Source organism: Leptodactylus fuscus, chromosome 1, assembly GCF_031893055.1.
Source record: "Leptodactylus fuscus isolate aLepFus1 chromosome 1, aLepFus1.hap2, whole genome shotgun sequence".
NCBI lineage: Eukaryota > Metazoa > Chordata > Amphibia > Anura > Leptodactylidae > Leptodactylus > Leptodactylus fuscus.
The window spans coordinates 205,349,680-205,373,752 of NC_134265.1; the positions used below are offsets into that span (position 1 = coordinate 205,349,680).

Here is a 24,073-nt window from a genome sequence, read left to right on the forward strand (position 1 = left end):
TGGGGATATTAACGGGAATTCTGACACCCCGGTGGCAAATCATGTCAACATTCACCACCAAGGAGAACCAATGAGTATCAGATTCTTAGTCCTTGAAAAAGTGGAACCGTTACCTAGGGGTGGTGACTATGAAAAAAGGATTTTGGAACATGAGTGTCGATGGATATTCCTTCTCAATACCTTAAGACCGTTCGGTTTGAATGAGGAATTGTCCTTTCAACCATTCTTGTTACAATAATTAATTTTCATCATCATGTATACCATCAAATAGCAACCCCCTGATTGGGACGGTGTGGTGGCTTTATCCATTTTTCATATGTGACAGGTTAATACGGAGTATAGGTTGAGTAGGGTAATTTTGGGGCCCCATACAGCCTAAGTGTCTGCCCCCCCCCCCCCCCCCCCCGCTGCCATTTTAAAACTACTCTATTCTGCGAAATACCATATATGTATTACATTTCCCTTTATTTAGCAGCATTACAAGGCTTAATCAGATTCTATTTGCAGGTACAGTCTGCTACGTGTGACAGCGCCTATAGAGAGCCAACACCATTTATAAGAGCCCTCCTAATAAATCCTCAGGGCTTATTCACATTGCGTTTTTGGCCTACTTTGCCGGGATACGTTGGTAACCAGTCAGAATCAGCTGTCAACTTATCCCAGCACGAAGAACTAGCCATTAAAAAAAAGGGGGGCCTGCAGTTCTCCGTGCAGGGTTAAGTGGGTAGCTGATTGTGACTGGTTACCAATGTATCCCGGCAAGGGAGGCCAAAAACGCAATGTGAACACTCCTTTAAAGTGAAAGTCCCACCCCCAAACAGGCTGCTATGCTAGTAGCATAGCAGCCTACATCATTATTAGTACAAAGCACACATACCTTTAGAGGTATTGTGTGCTTTGTAGTTCTCCAGCTAAAAACTTATATATTATATATTATTGCTCCAGTGCCGCACACCCGATGCCCCAACAATCCCCCCCCCCGTCCACCTTCTAACATCTTTCCACTGCCCCCTGTACCCATACCTCCCAACTTTTGAAGAACCGAAAGAGGGACAAAATGTGCGGCGCGCTCTGCGTGCTGCGGCAAATTTAGCCCCACCCTTTTTTATGTTGACTCCGCCCATTCTCATTAATTTTTCATGTGCCCGCACACAGTATAATCCCCCTACAGTCACCCGTAAATTATATGCCCCCCCTCTATCTCTCCCCCAGTTTCATATACACCCTTCATCTGCCCCCAGTTTCATGTCCCCTTCATCTCTGCCCCCAGATTCATGTCCCTCCATCTCTACCCCCAGATTCATGTCCCCCCTCCATCTCTGCCCCCAGATTCATGTCCCCCCATCTCTGCCCCAAGATTCATGTCCCCTCCATCTCTGCCCCCAGATTCATGTCTCCACATCTCTGCCCCCAGTGTCATGCCGTCCTCTCCATCTCTGCCCCCTGTGTCATGCCGTCCCCTCCTTCATCTGCCCCGTGTCATGCCGTCCTCTCCATCTCTGCCCCTCTCTGGCCTATCGGCGGCCCTGTATGTGCATATATGTGGAATGCACTTACCCACTAGTTTAAATAGGGGCTTTTCTAAATTTGTATGCATATCTATTATATATATAGCATAGACACTTTTTATGACATGTTCACGTAAATCTATTGGTTATATCGGTTTGGGTATTAGTATACAATATGCCTCTATTAGGTATGGATAAGTCAGATATCGAGTTAAGGTACCCAGTTGTAGGCCTCTTACAACCCTATGGTGCATTAATAACAGGGACAGGATACGTGATATTTATTTATTATGATCTATGCTCAACATTAATTAAAATATCCACATGCATATCCATGAGATAAAAATTGGTTGTGGAAGGTAATTAATTTGAGGAATAATGTAGTATCTGCAGTATCCAAGTAAATAATAATATAAGGAAACAGTCTGGAGTATAGATGTTCTTAACGCTCTTTGATACAGTTATATAGTTTGTATAGCAACTAAGCTGGTTTATTCACAAGGGACCTACTGGGCATTTATGTGGGTAAAATAGTTATTTAGGATGCTATATGATATTTAATAATGCAGCATCAATGCATAAACACATGGTGCATCTACCGTTTGCAGAAGAATTTATGTTGACTGCTGTTTTGCAGGAAAATCAACAATAGAATATCAACCCATAAGTATAGGAGGTGGTGGTATCCTGCAGACTGTGACACATCATGGAGAATTAATAACAGAATATTAACCCATAAGTATAAGAGGTGGTGGTATCCTGCGGACTGTGACACATCAAGGGGAATTAATAACAGTTTTTGCCCTGCGGTATAAAGCAGATGATGTGCCCGGGTGGAGCCAGGGACTCCCTTCTGCCCAGCAGCGCCTATCGCGCTGTACAGTGTGAGCGGGGAGGAACACCCCCTCCCTCTGCTCACACTGCTCGTCCATAGATGAGTATTATCAGGAGGGGAGGAGGCGTTTCTCCCCGCTCACACTGTACAGCGCGATAGGCGCTGCTGGGCAGAAGGGCGTCCCTGGCTAAGTGTCAGAAACGCCCTTCTGACTGCAAAGCGCTACGGTACCGGGACCGATAGCGCTTTACCCGGGGCACAGATCAGGAAAGCCGACAGTGCGCTGAATTCAGCGCACTGTCAGCTTTCCAGCAGTATATAGAACTGCCTGTGCCCAAACCCATGAAAGGTTCTCTTTAAGAGACCCACATAACTAGGTAGAGCAACTATATATTGCTTGCCTCATACCTACAATAGCATCCAATAAGCGTCCAAGTGACAGCCCTGCTATCAGGGTCAAAATTACCATCTGACTGTGGGCTTGGGAATGTCCTTCCATAACTTTTGGGAATAACACAAATACACAGGGTGTATGCATATATTCACTGCACATGCAAAGTAATAACCTCCTTAAGCAGGGCCGCCGATAGGCCAGTATTACTGCTACTGGCGTCAGTGGCCCGGCCAAATTGAAAAATGGGGGGGGCCCGGTTTGGACCGCCACCATGTGCCGGCCCCCTGGTGCCCGCAGCAGTCGTGTGTCCGATTTCAACTCAGATCTGCGTCCAGAGGACGCAGATCTGAGTTGGACACATACGCGGCTACAGCAAGGAGCTGACACAGGTCAGCTCCTCGCTTCGCCGCTGCCGCCGGCTACTGGCTTGTAGACGCGACGTGAGTCACATCATGTGTCAGCGAGAGAGGCGCGCAGAGAGCTGCGAGGGAGCGGAGGAGAAGGTAAGTGTAATGTGGAGGTGGAACGTGAAACTGGGGGCAGAGATGGAGAGGACGGCATGACACTGGGGGCAGAGATGGAGAGGACGGCATGACACAGGGGGCAGAGATGGAGAAGACGGCATGACACTGGGGGCAGAGATGGAGAGGACGGCATGACACTGGGGGCAGAGATGGAGAGGACGGCATGACACTGGGGGCAGAGATGGAGAGGACGGCATGACACTGGGGGCAGAGATGGAGAGGACGGCATGACACTGGGGGCAGAGATGGAGAGGACGGCATGACACTGTCTGGGGGCAGAGATGGAGAGGACGGCATGACACTGGGGGCAGAGATGGAGAGGACGGCATGACACGGGGCAGATGAAGGAGGGGACGGCATGACACGGGGGGCAGAGATGGAGAGGACGGCATGACACTGGGGGCAGAGATGGAGAGGACGGCATGACACTGGGGGCAGAGATGTGGAGACATGAATCTGGGGGCAGAGATGGAGGGGGGACATGAATCTGGGGGCAGAGATGGAGGGATATGAATCTGGGGGCAGAGATGGAGGGGACATGAATCTGGGGGCAGAGATGGAGGGACATGAATCTGGGGCAGAGATGGAGGGGGACATGAATCTGGGGGCAGAGATGGGGGGACATGAATCTGGGGGCAGAGATGGAGGGACATGAATCTGGGGGAAGAGATGAAGGGGACATGAAACTGGGGGCAGATGAAGGGTGTATATGAAACTGGGGGAGAGATAGAGGGGGGACATAATTTACGGGTGACTGTAGGGGGATTATACTGTGTGCGGGCACATGAAAAATTAATGAGAATGGGCGGAGTCAAGATAAAAAAGGGTGGGGCTAAATTTGCCACTACAACTACAAAGCACACAATACGTCCAAAGGTATGTGTGCTTTGTATTAATAATGATGTAGGCTGCTATGCTACTAGCATAGCAGCCTGTTTGGGGGTGGGACTTTCACTTTAAAGGAGTGTTCACATTGCGTTTTTGGCCTCCCTTGCTGGGATACGTTGGTAACCAGTCACAATCAGCTACCCACTTATCCCTGCACGGAGAACTGCAGGCCCACTTTTTTTTTAATGGCCAGTTCTTCGTGCAGGGATAAGTTGACAGCTGATTCTGACTGGTTACCAACATATCCCGGCAAGGGAGGCCAAAAACGCAATGTGAAAAAGCCCTGAAGATTTATTAGGAGGGCTCTTATAGAAGGTGTTGGCTCTCTATAGGCGCTGTCACACGTAGCAGACTGTACCTGCAAATAGAATCTGATTAAGCCTTGTAATGCTGCTAAATAAAGGGAAATGTAATACAGAATTGGTATGTCGCAAAATAAAGTAGTTTTAAAATGGCGGGGGGGGGGGGGGGGGGGCAGACACTTAGGCTGTATGGGGCCCCAAAATTCCTGATGGCGGCCCTGTCCTTAAGGTATGTTAATACTCACCCCAGGAATGCTTATCTAATATCTATTGCACTAATAACAGTTCAGAGAGCATACAGATATTTCTTGCCCTGTGTAAAACAGAAGCATACTACACCACTCGGAATACACCACTCGCTGCCAATAGCACTAATATTCAGCTGTTTGGTCATGGCATCAAGCATCTAGATCTAACATCTCTGGCCCCTTCTCTCTGCAAGGCAGGAACTGCAGAAGCCAATCAGCTGTTGGGACATCAAGAATGACGAATACCAAATGCTGCTGGAGAGAGGAGTTTGAGGCTGGATGATAGGAAGTATTATAGTCTCCATACTTCATGTTGCTAACAGGATGAGAATAGCAGAATTAATGCTCAATAGAACCAACCCTGGAGGTTAGTCCAGAAGGTCACCGTACTAACAAATTCCATCCACACAAAAAGGATTGATGGAACAGACCACAATATCTATTAGCAAGTGTACAGCAATATATAAAAAAAACGAAATTTCTTCCGTCACAATGGGTAAGTATTGGGACATAGTCCTTACCCATATAAGATGGGAGGGGGACCAATATTGATTGAGTGAAAATACAATGATTCTTAGGTCACAATAGCACACCTCTCTGTAGAGGTATGTTAAATGTTTTATATAAACATGTGGAGTATAATATACATTTACTGTGCATAATATTTGATCTGCATTTATATATTTATATTAGATTTCTAGTAAACATAGTAACCTTTCATGGTTAAGGCAACGTCTATTGTGATATTTCATAGTGACCTGTTCATCAAACAGTCAAAACTGCCACCCACCAGCTTCCTAAAAAATACTGGAAGTGAAAAGAAGAGACAGCAGGCAAAGCTGCTGAGACAGGGAGATGGGAAACCCCCTTTAAGCTTTGAATGTGTAGAGAATAGTGGACAAGGTCTTTATAGTTACCCGGACACAAATCATTTGAAATTGTTGGAAAGCAATGCTAAATCTCACCTTGTGCAGCTATTTTGCTAATAAAAAAATCTGTAAAAGTAGAATTAGTGCAAGCTGTATGGAGACTGGTGCAATACTCCTATGTCCCTATTATTTCTCTTATACACACTTTAATGAATGAAATTAGAAGTAAATTCTTTTATTTGGATCTGACAGTTACATAAATTCCCAGCTGTTTTACACAGAGCTTCAGGCTACAGCTACTTTCTTCGTTTTGCAATTGGACATGCTTTGACAAACAGTTGTTCCCATCTGGATGACAAAACCAACAGTATTGAAAATGCTCTCCAGAGAAGAACTGGACATACTGGTTCAGCTTGTAGAAAAACAACACCAGCTGTTAGCCGCACTACTGTGAGGATTTCATCAAAATATCTACAGCATAGCTTAGGGGTGCACAACCTGTGGCCTGCAGTGGCATCCTGCACAGTCCGCAACCATCAAGGTAGTACAGTTGTAAGGATGGAGCAATGTGCGGCTGGCCCTCCTATAGGAAATATGGAGTTCTATTTTTAAAGGAGCAATTCAGGCAAAACTGTTACTGGTGTATCCTTTCCTTTATCCTTTAATAGTCCCACAATGGCGAAATTCAGTGTGATACAGCATCATGGATAGTACAGTAGTATATAGCAAGAGAGAAACACATACAAGCACATGGCAGATAGAGAGATACTAGGACTCATAGCAACTAAAAACAGCAAAACAAAAGACAAACTGCAGGATCATTTAGTGCTCTATTTGAAGTGATGTTGATAATACAGCCCGACTGCGGTTTGAGGACACGAGGAGAGAGGGGGGGAGGGGGCACAGCATGTAGCCATAACAGGCAGAAACAGTTTTTTGTAGAGGTGGGGGACATATGCAGCTATCATGTGGAAGTTCCTTTGGTAGGTAGTGAGATCTCATGCTCAGCTGATAGTTCGATATCTTGCATCAGCACTAATGTACCTTAATCACAAAACTGTCCCAAAAAGTACCCCATCCTACATCATAAGCCTCCTCCTGTCTTCTTACCGCTGTCACGTGTTCCATCTGCCCAAAGAAGTCTCAAGCCATCCAGGAAGACAGGGTACTGCTCTCTTGCCATGCTTCCTTAACTCGTGGGGGGAGGGGAGGTGGGTGGTTCTTAGACTGTAACAGAGTCCCACGTGTCCACAGTAAAAGAAAGAAATACCAGTCAGCTTACCATAGGCATCTTCCACACATAAGCAATAGACGCCAAAAAGATTTTCTTGAAAGAAGAAGTCTTCAATTTCATGCAGGATTCTCCTCCATGCTTTGTCTGCCTCATGTTGTCCATGTTTTCCTTAGCTCGTGGGCGAATGGTAACAAGGCACATGTACACAGGAAATTCCAGCCTAGCAGGTATCTTCCAAGCTTAAACAAAAGACAAAGAAAATAGTCTGCAGATTCTTCCATTTGATATAGTTAGCTTATTCATAATGCTAGGTTGCTTGAGTAGAGGACTCGAAGATACAGACAAAATGAGTGAAAAGGGAAAGATAAAGGTCTCTCTCAGCTTGGAGCTATGTATCGAGGCTGCCCATTGAAGTCTATGAGGCAGCCCTACAATACCAAAAGCCACAGCTACACTTTGTAGAGTGAGTGAGCAGTGGGGCTCCTGGTATGTAATTATTATTGGGGGTCACGCTGCCCTGGTGCAGCTGATCTGCAGGGTCTAGGTTGTCAAATGTGCCCAGATCTAAGGGTTCATTTGCACAACAGGATTCCAAGGCCATGTGTTGGCTGTTGTATTAACAGCATACAGTCCGAGAGATTTTAATGGATCTATATACACACACACGACCATTGTTTTAATGGACTGTGTGAATGATCCAAAAAAGAAATAAAACCTGCTATTTGTGGTGATTTTATGGGTCCCTCAATAGACTCATGTCAATGAGGGATCTTTGAAAACAAGTTCTCTTCGGGTGTACACTGTGCTGGGCGCTGTCGTGTGAATATAGCCTAGAATACTAGAAGGTGGATAACCATTTTAAAGGGGTTATGTCATGAAGAATAGTTATCTGTTATCCATAGGGTCCTCAGAATCTGAGTGTTTTACTCCCATTAACTTCAATGGAAGTGCCTGAAATAGTGAAGCACAGTACTTCGATTATCTCAGGCACTCCCATTAAAGTAAAACAGGGCATGGACGCCTCCGGTCCTCCAGGGCATAGCTACATTTGGCCTGGATTCAGTCAGACTAAATTCACATACAAGCTCATGGCAGATAGAGAAATCCTAGGAATCATAGCAACTAAAAAGAAAGAAACACAGACACACTGCAGGATCATTTAGTTCTCTCTGTGAAGTGATGTTAATAATACAGCCCGACCGTGGTTGGAGTACATGAGGAGGGGGGTCACAGCATGTAGATATAACAGGCAAAAAACTTTTTTTTGCAGAGGTGGGGGACATATGCAGCTATCATGATAACATGTGGCAGTTCCTTTGGTATCTTGCATCAGCACTATTGTCCACAAAAAAAATGCCCCCAAATATCCCTCATCACAAGCCCTCCTCTTCCTTTCTTCTTACCACTGTGTTCTACTGCCCAGAGAGGTCTGAAGCCATCCAGGTAAACAGTTTGCTGCTCTCTTGCCAAGCTTCCATAAACACATGGGTAGGTGGGTGATGGTAGGTTCCCAGGTTGTAACAGAGTCCCACGTGTCCGCAGCAATAATTATAATAATAATAATAATAATAAATACTGTTTTTATATTGTTTGCTGTTGCTAAAAGTTGACAAATTGCATTGTTTAACCTATTCCCACTCTGCGCCATACTAGTGCATTGAACTGAGTATATAGTTAATGCTCAGTGTCTTAAAGGGGTACTCCCAACTCGCTTGTTCACCACCCTGCAGTCTGTGTGCTCTGTTCACTTCCTGGTTTTCTCAGTAAATTGGTGGGTGGGGTTTCACTTGCTACCTCACAGACAAAGCCAGCTCTGTTAGCTCTCTTCATAGCAGTGCATGTTTGCAGTTAGCAATGAGGGATGATTGTAAATAGCTTCCAGCAGCTGGTGCTATGGCTTTCGGCAGGAAGGGGGGAATATCATGGAGTTCAATGTATTCGTTCACAATCGAATACAAGGCCACATTCACAGTAAAAATTTGTGTCCCCTCCCACCTTCTCTGGCTCGTTTTTTGCACCAATAACTGTACAGGGGAGGTGGGACGGGAACTACGACAACGGTGGCAGTGAAAAAAATTGAAAAAAACCCATTGGCTGCCGAAAACATGTGACCTCCCATCAGCGCCGCACCTCCCATGAGGCGACCTGAAGCGAGTGCTTCAGGCGGTGCTATGTCAGGACCCTAGGGAGGGTGGCATTTTTGATTACCTAAGCCAGTCCAGGACAAGCTGTCCTGGACTGGCTTAGCACCAAGCGGTGGTTTGGGGAGGCCACTGGAGCAGCGCTGCTCCAGCAGCCTCCCCTCACGCTCAGGCAGAAAGCAGGTCCTCTCCGAGCCTGCTCTCTGCCTGTGAACGGTGCTAAGCCCCGCCCCTTCGCTCCACCACGCCCCCTTCACTCCGTCACGCCCATTCGCTCCGCCCCCTCCTCCAGGGGGGGGGCGGCTTTCTGTAGTTCGCCTCAGGCGGCAAAAGGGGTAGGTTCACCCCTGCCTCCCATTCATAAGAACGGCCACCGCCCTATTCGCCATTTTTGCTGTCAGACATAGGGAGAGAAACATATCTGCTGAGGGCTAGATAGCGATTAGCTTCAAATAGGCAGGCAAGAACTAAAGAAGAAAAGCAACAGCTCAGAGCTATACACTGTAGGGACATCAGTCCAGCTTTCCCCGGACGGTGGAAAACAGGGATATACAACAGATACAAGTTAATATATAGCGGAGAAACAGCTTTCATTTTTGGCTGTCCGCACACAGAATAGCCAGAATCCACAGCAGGGGGGGGGGGGGGGGGCTGAAACATAGCATCAATCCACAGCAATTACAAGTTCATATCGCTGGAAAAAGCCTTGAATGTTGGGGGGCCTGAAACATAGCATCAATCCACGGCAGTGACTAGTTCATATAGAACTGGAAAAAGCCTTGAATTTTGGGGGGGCCTGAAACATAGCAGCAATCCACAGCAATTACAAGTTCATATCGCTGGAAAAAGCCTTGAATTTTGGGGGGGCCTGAAACATAGCAGCAATCCACAGCAATTACAAGTTCATATAGCTGGAAAAAGCCTTGAATTTTTTGGGGGGTCCTGAAACATAGGATTAATCCACAGCAATTACAAGTTCATATAGCTTGAAAAAGCCTTGAATTTTGGGGGGCCTGAAACATAGCATCAACCCACAGCAATTACAAGTTCATATAGCTTGAAAAAGCCTTGAATTTTGGGGGGCCTGAAACATAGCATCAATCCACAGCAGTGACTAGTTCATATAGAGCTTGAAAAAGCCTTGAATTTTGGGGGGCCTGAAACATAGCATCAACCCACAGCAATTACAAGTTCATATAGCTGGAAAAAGCCTTGAATTTTGGAGGGGGAGGCCTGAAACATAACATCAATCCACAGCAATTACAAGTTCATATAGCTGGAAAAAGCCTTGGATTTTGGGGGGACCTGAAATATAGCATCAATCCACAGCAGTGACTAGTTCATATAGAGCTTGAAAAAGCCTTGAATTTTGGGGGGACCTGAAACATAGCATCAATCCACAGCAATTACAAGTTCATATAGCTGGAAAAAGCCTTGGATTTTGGGGGGACCTGAAACATAGCATCAATCCACAGCAGTGACTAGTTCATATAGAGCTTGAAAAAGCCTTGAATTTTGGGGGGACCTGAAACATAGCATCTTTCCACAGCAATTACAAGTACATATAGCTTGAAAAAGCCTTGAATTTTGGGGGGCCTGAAAAATAGCATCAATCCACAGCAGTGACTAGTTCATATAGAGCTTGAAAAAGCCTTGAATTTTGGGGGGCCTGAAACATAGCATCAATCCACAGCAGTGACTAGTTCATATAGAGCTTGAAAAAGCCTTGAATTTTGGGGGGCCTGAAAAATAGCATCAATCCACAGCAGTGACTAGTTCATATAGAGCTTGAAAAAGCCTTGAATTTTGAGGGGCCTGAAACATAGCATCAATCCACAGCAGTGACTAGTTCATATAGAGCTTGAAAAAGCCTTGAATTTTGGGGGGCCTGAAACATAGCATCAATCCACAGCAGTGACTAGTTCATATAGAGCTTGAAAAAGCCTTGAATTTTGGGGGGCCTGAAACATAGCAGCAATCCACAGCAGTGACTAGTTCATATAGAGCTGAAAAAAGCCTTGAATTTTGGGGGGCCTGAAAAATAGCATTAATCCAACAGCAGTGAATAGTTCATATAGAGCTTGAAAAAGCCTTGAATTTTGGGGGGCCTGAAAAATAGCATCAATCCACAGCAGTGACTAGTTTATATAGAGCTTGAAAAAGCCTTGAATTTTGGGGGGACCTGAAACATAGCATCTATCCACAGCAATTACAAGTACATATAGCTTGAAAGCCTTGAATTTTGGGGGGCCTGAAACATAGCATCAATCCACAGCAGTGACTAGTTCATATAGAGCTGGAAAAAGCCTTGGATTTTGGGGGGACCTGAAACATAGCATCAATCCACAGCAGTGACTAGTTCATATAGAGCTTGAAAAAGCCTTGAATTTTGGGGGGATCTGAAACATAGCATCAATCCACAGCAATTACAAGTTCATATAGCTGGAAAAAGCCTTGGATTTTGGGGGGACCTGAAACATAGCATCAATCCACAGCAGTGACTAGTTCATATAGAGCTTGAAAAAGCCTTGAATTTTGGGGGGACCTGAAACATATCATCTATCCACAGCAATTACAAGTACATATAGCTTGAAAAAGCCTTGAATTTTGGGGGGCCTGAAACATAGCATCAAACCACAGCAGTGACTAGTTCATATAGCTGGAAAAAGCCTTGAATTTTGGAGGGGGGGGGGGGGGGACTGAAACATAGCATCAATCCACAGAAATTACAAGTACATATAGCTGGAAAAAGCCTTGAATTTTGGGGGGCCTTAAACATAGCATCAATCCACAGCAATTACAAGTACATATAGCTTGAAAAAGCCTTGAATTTTGGGGGGCCTGAAACATAGCATCAATCCACAGCAATGACTAGTTCATATAGAGCTTGAAAAAGCCTTGAATTTTGGGGGGGCCTGAAACATAGCATCAATCCACAGCAGTGACTAGTTCATATAGAGCTTGAAAAAGCCTTGAATTTTGGGGGGGCCTGAAACATGACATCAATCCACAGCAGTGACTAGTTCATATAGAGCTTGAAAAAGCCTTGAATTTTGGGGGGACCTGAAACATATCATCTATCCACAGCAATTACAAGTACATATAGCTTGAAAAAGCCTTGAATTTTGGGGGGCCTGAAACATAGCATCAAACCACAGCAGTGACTAGTTCATATAGCTGGAAAAAGCCTTGAATTTTGGAGGGGGGGGGGGGGACTGAAACATAGCATCAATCCACAGAAATTACAAGTACATATAGCTGGAAAAAGCCTTGAATTTTGGGGGGCCTTAAACATAGCATCAATCCACAGCAATTACAAGTACATATAGCTTGAAAAAGCCTTGAATTTTGGGGGGCCTGAAACATAGCATCAATCCACAGCAATGACTAGTTCATATAGAGCTTGAAAAAGCCTTGAATTTTGGGGGGGCCTGAAACATAGCATCAATCCACAGCAGTGACTAGTTCATATAGAGCTTGAAAAAGCCTTGAATTTTGGGGGGGCCTGAAACATGACATCAATCCACAGCAGTGACTGGTTCATATAGAGCTTGAAAAAGTCTTGAATTTTGGGGGGCCTGAAACATAACATCAATCCACAGCAATTATAAGTACATATAGCTTGAAAAAGCCTTGAATTTTGGGGGGCCTGAAACATAGCATCAATCCACAGCAGTGACTAGCTCATATAGAGCTGGAAAAAGCCTTGAATTTTTTGGGGGCCTGAAACATAGCATCAATCCACAGCAATTATAAGTACATATAGCTTGAAAAAGCCTTGAATTTTGAGGGGCCTGAAACATAGCATCAATCCACAGCAGTGACTAGTTCATATAGAGCTGGAAAAAGCCTTGAATTTTGGGGGGCCTGAAACATAGCATCAATCCACAGCAGTGACTAGTTCATATAGAGCTGGAAAAAGCCTTGAATTTTGGGGGGCCTGAAACATAGCATCAATCCACAGCAGTGACTAGTTCATATAGAGCTGGAAAAAGCCTTGTATTTTGGGGGGGCATCAGCTCCTATTTACATGTCAGCACTTCCTTTCTGATCCCTACCAGCGCTGACGCTGAACTCGATTTTTCCCACCACTACACCTTATCGCAATTTTGTTCTTGTTGTTGTGCGTGGTTTTTTCTTGTTATTTATTTTGTTTATGTGTTTTTGGTTTTTTTTTAATTCAGAATTTTTATTAAAGATTTTGCAAGGGGAAAATAGAACAGACAGTAACAAGTAGCAGAGTTAACAAACGTCTCAAGGACGTCAGGCTACATAGTAAAACACGAAAAATAACCATCCTAAAGCTCAATCTGGAGTTGGTAGACCAGCGAGAGGGAGTGGCGAAGGGGGCCGTTTCCTGACACAGATCCCCTCTAAGGGGGTAGGTTCAGTGAGGAATTCCGTGTGGGGGGGGAGAGAGCGCAGGAAGTGGCGGAGATGCATCTCCTGCCATGTGTCCAATGGAGGCAAATCAGGAGAGGCTTGAGGGCCCAGGAGCATATTCCATTCCACGTCGTCTCGGAGGTGGCAGACACGGAAGATCCCATGGCGACGCCAGTTGCAGAAGACGCGGTCGACTAGTCCGGGTGTAAAGTCAGGGTTGCCTAGTACTGGAAAAAAGGGGGAGTCCTTGGGAAGGACGGTGGAGCGGACAAGGCCTCTAGAGCAGATCCGGAGTGTGGGACCAATGGTTGGATATGGAAAGAGGGACGATAAAGAGTAAGAGTCTAACCATGGGGCAACCTCCAGTGGGATTGGGGAGAATGCCTGCTGAATGTAAACCCAGGGCTTAGACACTGAGTGTCTGCATCAGTCCACAACTCATGCCAAGTTGGTGGCCAAGTAGTAGGATTTCAGGTCTGGAAGGGATAGTCCACCACAGTTTTTGGGGTGAAAGAGAAGGGCTTTACCCACTCGAGCAGGCCTGTAGTTGGGTGGAGGTGAGAGACCTGAGAAAGGGCATGGGGATGTGGCTGGGAAACGTCTGCATGAGGTAGAGGAGACGAGGCAAAATGTTAAGCTTGAAGATGGTGCACCTCCCGAACCAAGTAAAGGCGCCAGTGGACCATCGGTTGCAGTCGGCTCTGATAGAGGTCAGTAGTGGGGAAAAGTTGCAGCAAAAGGGTCTGGAGTGAGGTATGCCCCCAAATACTTAAGGGAAGAGGGTGTCCAGTGGAAAGGAAAGGACTGACTCAGGGATGTGGACTGGGAGGGGGGGAGAGTCACATTAAGGGCCTCCAATTTCGAGAAATTAATATTCCTGGAAGGCTGACATTAGGGAAACATCGGGGGAGGAGAGAAAGAACAGCAAATCGCCCGCATATCCCGCTACCTTATATAGGCGGGCAGAGTGGGCCACACCTGAGATGTTTGGGTCGGATGTGGCGAAGGAAGGGTTCAAGTGTAAGGACAAAGATGAGAGGTGACAATGGGCATCCTTGTCTGGTACTGTTTTGAATCGGGAAGGGCTGGGATAGACCATCACTGTAGGGAAGCGAGTTTAGGGCCATAATCCAGTTCATCATGTGTTCCCGGAGTCCAATATGTAGTAGAGTTTCTTCTATGAATTGCCAATTAACCCTGACAAAGGCTTTCTCGGTATCTGTAGAGAGAAGCATGAGAGGCGTGTTTGAGAGCTTAGCCCCATACATGAGATTGATGGCTTTGGTGGTGTTGTCTCGAGCCTCACGGCCAGGCGGGAAACCAGCCTGGTCTGGGTGGATAATATCTTCAAGTAGGGGGGATAGGCGGGTCGCCAGGATCTTGGCCAGGATTTTGAGATCTACATTAATTAGCAATATGGGGCGGTAACTAGGGCAGAGGAGTGGGTCTTTCCCCGGCTTGGGGATGACCATGATGTGTGCTCGCAAGGAGTCTCGACAGAGGGCCGAGCCATTGGTGAGGGAGTTGAAGACTTTCATTAGTCGGGGTCGGAGTTCAGGGCCGAGTTTCTTGTAGTATGCCAGGGTAAGGCCATCGGGCCCGGGGCCTTACCTGCAGCCGGGCTGGAGATTGCTAAAGATATCTCCTCTTCCCCAATGGGAGATTCTAAGTTCTCCAAGTCTTCTGGGGACAGCAACGGGAGACCTGATGAGGAGAGGTAAGAGCGAAGGTGATCGCGGAATACCATCTCGGGAATGGGGGGGGGAGGCGGATTCAACTGAGTACAAGGAGGCGTAGTAGTCCCGGAAGGTGGCCGCTACATCAAGGGGTAGGTGTACTTGAGCACTCTGGGCGGTACGGACACAGGGGACATAGGTAGAGGATTGATGAGTCCGTAGGGCCCTAACTAGGGAGCGTCCACTTTTGTTGCCAAACTCGTAGAAGTGTCACCTGCATTTAGCTAGGGTTCCCGTGGCCCTGTCCATGACGAATGTGCTCAGTTCTTCCCGGGCACTGGCGAGCTGGGAGTAAACATCGGGAGTGACTTGACATTTGTGGAGAAGCTCTAAAGAGCAGATCCGTTGTAGCGGGGAGTCAGTGTGAGCTCGGCGTTCTTTTTTCAGGCTGGAAACAATTTGCATCAGGATGCCTCGGATCATGCACTTGTGGGCTTCCCACACCATTGGGAGGTCAACCCCCGATGTTTCTTCTCTCACAAAAAACTCCTCCAGGTGGGTCTTGACATCTGCCAGGATGGTCGCGCCTTCAAGGAGAGACGTGTTGAGCTTCCATTGACGCTGAAAAGTGATAGGAGAGGATAGGGACACCGCTAGAGTAACTAGGGCATGGTCAGAGAAGGTAATGTCAATTTCCACAGACATCAAGGAATGGAGGTGTTGGTGGCGGATGAAGAGGCAATCGATACGGAAGTAGCGATTATGAGACGGAGAGTAGTAAGAGTAGTTTCTGTCCGAGGGGTGAAGCACTCTCCAGGAATCTACAAGTTGGTGGGAGTGAAGGTCCCTCTTAACCCCTCTGACTAGCAAGTAGAAGTGGGAAGAGAGGCCAGTAGAGGAGTCTAGGGGAGGATCAAGGACCAAGTTGAGATCGCCCCCCCGCTACCAGGACACCTTCTGCAAATTAATCTATCGACTCCAGGTATGAGCTGAGGACTCGGCCCTGTCCCGAGTTAGGTAAGTACAAAGAGGCAAAGATAAAAAGTTGGGAGGAAATACGGCCTTTAACCATGATAAGTCTCCCCTCAGTGTCGTGTGTGAGTCTCCAAATGCTCCCAGGGGAGGGAGCGAGAGATCAGGATACTGGTCCCTCTGGATTTAGGGTCAGGAGAAGAGCTGTGATATGCGTGGGAAAACCAATCATTCTCCAGCTTGTACGGCCTATTGGGGCAGTAGTGAGTTTCTTGCAAGAACACAACGTGAAGGCGCTTACCTTTGAGCAGATTGAGGAGAACGGAGCACTTCTCCGGGCTATGAAGGCCTCTCACATTGAGGGAGCCCACCTCTATGGAAGACAGGCAATCGAGTGGTGGCATAGTGGAGAGGCGAGTCTCTTTCATACGCACCTGAAAAAAAAGAGAAAAAAAAAAGGGGGGGGGGAATAAGGGAAGGGGGAGAGAGAGAGAGAGAGAGAGAGAGAGAGAGAGATATGTGTGGGTAAGAGTAAAGGAGAGGGTGGGGGAGGGGAAAAAAGCCTAGAGTAAATCTTACTACCCCTAAGAATGCTTGAGGGGTACAGCGTCAGGAAGGGGGGGGAGCAGGGGGAGTGGGAGTGTTCCATAGACAAAAGAGCAAGGTCTCGATCGCTCAGCATAGTAAAACAGTATCACTGTCCTGTAGGCAGGGGTTGGTGTCATATGGGGTCGTGCCTCAAGGGGCAGCTGATTGGGCAGGTCCAGTTTTCGTGGTGGAGGATCCGGGTGGATCCAGCACTGGGAGGTGACGTGGAGATGAGCTTTTTTGGGTTCCCTCACGGGAGGAAGCTGAAGAGGGGCGTCTGGGGCCATGACGGCATCTGGACGTCACAGGGTGGAGGGGGTCCAAGGCAAGCCAGTTTGGAATAGATATAGGGGCCACATCCAGGGAGGTGAATAGATCAGGCAGGTCCACCGGGGAGCGGACAACAATTGAGGATGAGCCGATATGGGCAATCAGATGAAAAGGGGGGTCACTACAAGATCCCCCTCTATCCTTGATGAGAGCAAGCACCGATTAGAGGGCACGGCGCATGGCTAAGGTGCACATCGAGACATCAGGGTAGAGTTTGACCAATGTGTCTTCAAAGGACACTGAGCCCATAGTCCATGCACGCCTAAGGAAGTGTTCCTTATCTGTGAAGTAATGAAATCTGCACAGGACGTCTCTAGGGTTAGATGGGTCAATCGGGCCAGAGCGCTGGACTCTATGCACCCAGACTATCCCAAAGGTAGCCTCCAGGGGGCGTTGAGTCACGACATTGAAGATGGTGTTGATTCTGGCAACTAGGTCATCCTGAGGGCCTTTCTCCGGAACACCACTTAGGCGAATATTGTTTCTGCGACCATGGTTTTCTTGGTCATCCAGGAGTAAAGAAATGTTCTGAAGGTGGGCCTCAGAGCGAGATTGATTAATCTCCACAGCAGAAAGGCATTGCTCCAAGGAGAGCAGTGTTTGATCTGTAGCGTCAGCCCTAGTGGTAATCTGAGACACATCAGTTTTGACAGCATCAAGGGCCTGAGCCTGGGATTGCTCCAGTCGGGAAACTATGTCATCCAAGTCTTGTTTGGTAGGAAGAGCTTGAATAAGGCCCCGGAGAAGTTGCAGAAGTCTGCAGGAGCTATGTGGGCTGCCAAGCACTGTGGTGGAGCTGAGTCTGAGGACTGTATGTCAGGTCCAGAGGTGCTGGTTGACACTGAGGGAGGTGGCTGCAACTGGCCCGGTGTTGGGGATGGGGATGCCATGTCCTCGGTGTCAGATGCTGCAGCTGTGAACCCAGTAAGGGAGAGGTAGCTAGAGATGGATGGTGAGTGGGTGAGAGAACGGCTTGAGGTGCGGGTGGGAGCAGTAGGGGCGGTAGGCCGTTTTCTGATCATGTCACTGTGAGAAATGACCGTAGCTGGTAATGGGGATACACTCGTGGTTTCACCAGGCCTTACATGGGGTGGTCACACAGTTCCATAGTCAAACCCGATATCCGGGAGGTGTAAAAAAGGGTAACAGGGTGACTGCCAGCTGATGAAAGGCACGCTGCAGAATGCCTACCACACAGCAAGTGAAGGAAGGTGAGGAACCCCCCCCCCCCTGTTGGTGGAGTAGGGGCTAAACACTCCCTTCACCCCACAGCAGTAAGGAGGCAACTTATAGGAATGTCCAGGGGGAGATGTGGGGGGTCAGGCAACAGATGAGAATACCCACTATGTTTCTACAGTGCTCCCACAGTCATGCCATGCAGGGGCCAGCTAGGAGATGTCTCCACAGCAGGTGTCACAGGGGGGCCAGGCAGCATCTAAGCAGGGGAGATGGAAGCACTGGGGTACTCACACAGCTTGCTGAAGGAACACAGTCTGCAAACGTCTCAGGTCCCAGATGTAGCAGATGCTAGGCAGCAGGCAGTAAAATGCTTGGTCGGAAGGTGGTGAAGGCCCCAAGATGGCGAGCTGGAGGCTGCAGCAGGCGTAGTAGGCTGCAGGGTCCACCTGAAGCACTGAGAGGCTGGAGAGGGACGGGGATGTCACCCTGCAGGAAAGCCCAGCACCGGAGGCAGCAGCAGAGCAGCAGAGAGGCGTCTTGCAGGCTGGGGACCTGGGAAGATGGAAGAAGAGGAGTAAGCCACAGGTCCAAGACGGCGGCTGGGCTTCTGTTCCCTTCTGTTCCAATTCTGGTATAATTGTATCTGCACACTTAGATTCCACACTTCCATTCCACACGAGATTGCAATGGCCAGGCCGTTTATGTGGTTATTCATTCTATTTTGCTCTCCCTAGGTGTCACAGCTGGCATGTTGGCAGGACCTTGTCCCCTCCCCTTTTGTCTTCCGGAGAGAAGAGGATAGACGCGTCACCCGTTGAACATCTTACACATGCACAACGCATTGACTTCAATGGGTGCCAGCTTACGCGTGCGCTACACAATGAAATCAATGGGTTACAAAGCCTACCATTGATTTCAATGTGTAGCGTGCGTAAGCAGGCACCCATGCGGTCTCCCCAAACGGATTACCAAACGCAGATGTGAATGAGGGGTTACTGTCATTGGCATATCACCAGGGCCGGCGTTAGGGGGGCAAACTGGGCAATTGCCCGGGACCCCAGCACATACAGGGGTCCCCTGGCAGTGGAATACTTTCCCTATTAATATAGGGGAAGTATATGTCAGGAGAACAGAGCGTGCAGCTGCAGCATCGGCTAATGCCAGGGGTGGACAACCTGCAGATGTTGATAGAGAGAGCATCCTTCTCTGGCTGCCCTCTGGCCACCAATGAGAGGAGTGAGAGCCCAGGAGGCGGAGCTTATCACTATACAGTACAAGGACCCTGCTGAGCTCCTGCCATTACATTCTGCACAGAAAAGAAGTAGCAGAGGGGAGTTCCAGGGAAAGTGAAAGTAAAAACACAGGTACTTGCTGGATTACTATGCCTATCAATGTCAGACATTTGGGGTGATTAATTTAATTTTAGTAACTCCATGTGCCTTATATTAATGGCAATTAACCCCATCATGTCCCTCACATTAACCCCTGTGTGCTTCATATAAGGGTTACTGATATGTGAGACATAAGGGGGTGCTAATAATGAAGATACCTAATTATTGCCTCCATATCTCTCACATATGAGTAACTCTTATATGAGGTACACAGGGGTTATTGTGAGGGACATGATGGGGCTAATTGCTATTAATATGAGGCACATGAAGTTACTAAACTGTAATACATATGACCATTCACAATTGTGGATAAAAGTATGGACTATTACATTTCAATGGACTCATACACACAGCCTTTGTTTTTGCGGCCGTGTGTCTGGGCCAAATTGAAGAGCTGCAAATTATGGAGCAGGTCCTATATGTGTCTGCATTTGTGGCCCTGTGAATTCATTTTTAAAGGGGCTCTATCAAATTATTATTATTATTATTATTTATTTATATAGCACCATTAATTCCATGGTGCTTTACATTTGGGGTTTACATACAATACACAGAATATACAGGTAGATATAATGCTAACAATGACTGACTGGCACAGTGGGGTAGAGGGCCCTCCCGATAGTTGGCAGGAGAGGATGGGTCAAGGGACGGTTTCTTAAGTATAGGAGTGACAGTGGCGTGTTTGAAGGCTGAGGGGAAGAATCCATTGGTTAGGGATAGATTGAAGAGATGGGTTAGGGCTGGAGAAATGACTTCAGCGAGTTTGGGGATGAAATGTGACTGAATTGGGTTGAGCACGCAGGAGGTGAGGTGGGATTTGGAGATAAGGGAGGAGAGTTTTTCGTCAGTTATGGAGGAGAAGCAGGTCAGGGATGAGGAACAGTAAGTAGTTGGGTAGAGGGGTTGTCGGGGAAGTAGGGTGAGACTGTCTCTGATGGTGTCAATTTTAGTTTTAAAGTAAGAGGCAAAGTCGTCAGCTGAGATAAGTGATGTCGGAGGGGGGGCGGGAGGACGGAGGAGGGAGTTGAAGGTGGAGAATAGCTGTTTGGGGTTGCGAGCGAGTGAAGATATGAGTGTGGTGAAGTAGACCTGCTTTGCGAAGGTGAGTGCGTTCTTAAATGAGAGAACTGCTTCTTTGTACCTGAGGAAATCCTCCTTGGAGTGGCTTTTCTTCCAGAGGCGTTCTGCAACCCGCGAGGCACGTCTCAGTTTTTTAGTCAGGTCAGTGTGCCAGAGTTGTCTATTGATCGGTCGGGCTCTGGTGTATGTGCAGGGGGCTACAGAATCAAGGGCTGAGGTAATGGTGGTATTATAGAAGGCAGCATCGGCATCTGTGTCCTGGAGTGAGGAGATATCAGCGAGTGGTAGGAGAGAGTCTGAGAGGGTGCAGGTGTCAAGGCGGTTGAGGTTCCTGCGGGGACGTGTTGGTTTAGAGGTTGGGAAGTCTATTGGGGAGGAGAGGGCAGAGAATGTCAGCAGGTTGTGGTCCGAGAGCGTGGATGGAGAGTTAGAGAGGTTGCATATGGAGCAGAGGCGGGTGAATATTAGGTCTAGTGTGCCCCCTTTTATGTGGGTGGCAGAGGAGGACCATTGGGAGAGACCAAAGGAGGCGGTGAGGGACAGGAGACTGGGTGGTCTGTGTTAATGGGGATGTTGAAGTCACCCATGATGATGGTGGGGGTGTCTGTGGAGAGGAAGTGTGTGAGCCAGGTGGTGAAGTGGTCGATAAAGGCAGCGGTAGGTCCCGGCGGTCGATATATGACGGCCAGTTGGAGGTTGGAGGGTAGATACGAACAGAGTGCACTTCAAATTTTGCTGTATGAGGCCCACATATGCGTGAATAGCCTTTAAAAAGGCTATTCAGGCACCGCTAATCTTATTTTAAACCCCTGTCCCATTTTAAAATAAAACTATAAAAACATATAGGTAAATCATACTTGAACGAGCACCCTAAAAACGCAGACGCGTTTCGGAACGTCTAGTTCCTTCCTCAGAGGAAGGAGGAAGGAACTAGACGTTCCGAAACGCGTCTGCGTGTTTAGGGTTTTTTTTCTATTTATTTCTTTTCCTTGTTACATCAATTTTTTTGTCATTTTATGATGTCGATATAATAAAAGTTATATTTTAAACGGAGAGCTGCCGGACATCTATTTTTTCACTTCTAATTTTTTGAGCCAAAACCAAGAATGGCTACAAAAGTAATGAGAAATATCTAGAACCTTCTTATACTGTATGTCTCCCTTCTGCTCAATGCACTCCTGGCATTGGTTCGGAACAACGCAGCAAAATCTGCAACAAAAAAGTTGCGTTTCTGAAATGTGGGGCCTTATCCTTAGGCTTTTGGCTACTACAGAAAGAAAAGGATGTGTTTTTGCAGAACCAGCAAGATGAGTGAAATTTATTCAATTTACCTTTTACACACATTGCAGGAAAAAAAAGATGTGACAGAGCTGCAAATTCTAAAATGTGCGCGCTGAAAAAATAATGGCAGGGCACTTCCACATATATTTAATAGGAGGAGAAAGTGCAGGAAAAATGCATCAAAAGCTCAATAAAAAACACTGTGGAAAAAAACCTAATGTGATTCACTGCTATTTTTTCCCACAGTGTATTTTTTAGAAAAATCTGTAACAAAAAAAGCTGTGTTTCCGCAACGTGGAGCCTCAGCCTAAAGTGATCCTGTCATGTCTTCAAAGATGGGTGGCATTACATACCACTAGAAAGATGCAGTGCACTGAATTCACTGCACTGCCAGCTTTCACGGTATGGGCCCTGGTGATGGAGACATTGGTGCCATTAATTTCAGCAGCAATATCTCTCCACTGTCAGAAGAGCGGGTCTTATAGCTCAGCGTCATTCCTGGGCTGTGAAGAACGCCCTCCTGACTGTACTCTTCCATAGCCTTGTACCGCCCAGCAATGACGCTTGGCTGGAAGGCTCACCTTTCCAACAGTGGAGAGATATCGGTTGCCGACGCTAAATGCACTAATATCTCCATCATGACAAATACCGGCAAAGCTGCCTGCACTGAATTCAGTCGGTTTTCTAGCAATATATAATACCGCACATCTCTGAAGACATGAAAGGTTCTCTTTAAAAGCACTTCACCTACATCAGTTCTCTGGTTGGGGAATCTGGTAGTAAGTGGCTGACGTGACAGTATTTAGTGCTGCTATAGCGGTCAGTGAGTGACGTGACAGTATTTAGTCCTGGTATAGCGGTCAGCGGGTGAGGTGACAGTATTTAGACCTGGTGTAGCGGTCAGCTCGTGATGTGACAGTATTTAGTCATTACAAATTTACAAACAACCACTTAAAATACATTAGGAACACCCCTGTAAGTGCCAGTGATAGGCACTGCAGCACATTAAATTAACAGAATGTGACTATGTTGTATGTACAACATTTCATTATTTGGGGCCCCACTTTTAATTTTGCCCAGGGCCCCATTTTGTGTAAAACCGGCCCTGCATATCACATTGGTATCCAGCAATAAATCTGGATTTACACAGCACTTTTTGCTGAAGAATTGCATATACTTATTAATTGCCGTAATGGCCAGCACATGGCACTATACATGTCACCTGTATGCTAACAACTAGTAAACTGAAAACCTCTGGTGTAATGGCTGTTCGCATATAGGTGACACCTATAGTGACCTACAAGTGTTTAATGAGTTAACTCTGGTGAGACTGATTTGTAATTATTGTTCGCTGGATAGAGTGAAAAGAAAGACAAACGATTGCTCCTGCTTAAAGTGTAAAGCTGTATTTGGTCCAGATTCGTCTTTGTAGCGGTAAGGAATTAGCTGACGTTATGTGGTGTATTGCATCTATGGTTGTAAATATCATTGAGACCGTAGCTTGAGAGGATATACTATAAATATAGTTGGGGGCTCAGGACCTTCATGTTACACCTCTGAATATCATATTGTATATTAAATGGGCGTACAAATGCCAAATCTACCATATACTTAATTTTGTAATTCCTCACCATGAAAGTACACATAGAGGTTGAATCCTAGGTTAGCTTTATGGGAAAGTTCCTGTAAAACCTATAGCACGGCCCACAGCTGGTTTTAGCTATGGACAATGTGTAGCCTTAGCCTTAATGGGGTACATTTATTAAGCTACATGCCCTTTTTCTTTTTTTTTGGCATAAATTGCACCTTTCTGTGGTCATTTGTGTTCTGTACTTTATTTATGAAGAATTTGCACCTATTTTTTTCCTGACGTTATTCTGCCCTTGCCACTTTATTATTTTGTTTGTTTTTTGGTTTTTTTTGGTGGGGGAGAAAGGGGGTGTTTCATAAATGGAGATCCTTTTTACACTGTGATATATATATATATATATATATATATATATATATATATATTTTTTTTTTTTTTATTTAAAAAAAATATATATATTGGGGGGGGGGGCGATTTTAACCAAAGAATGGCAGATGGTAAATAAACCTCCAATGAGCTTTTCCTGCGGTAGCTGTAAAACATGGGAATTTTTACAGCAAAACTGTTGCACAATGGCTAGTCTGAATATTCTCTTAGGGTGCATGCACACTACGTAACGCCGGGCGTGTATGAGAGCCGTACACGCCGGCGTTACAGCAGGG

General features: G+C 46.7%; 1 protein-coding gene across 1 annotated transcript in view; it reads left to right on the forward strand.

Moving 5' to 3' along the window:
- C1H19orf25 (chromosome 1 C19orf25 homolog) overlaps positions 1 to 24,073 on the forward strand; it is a 245,185-nt gene that overhangs the window by 104,467 nt on the left and 116,645 nt on the right. The gene's annotated exons all lie outside the window — the stretch shown is intronic.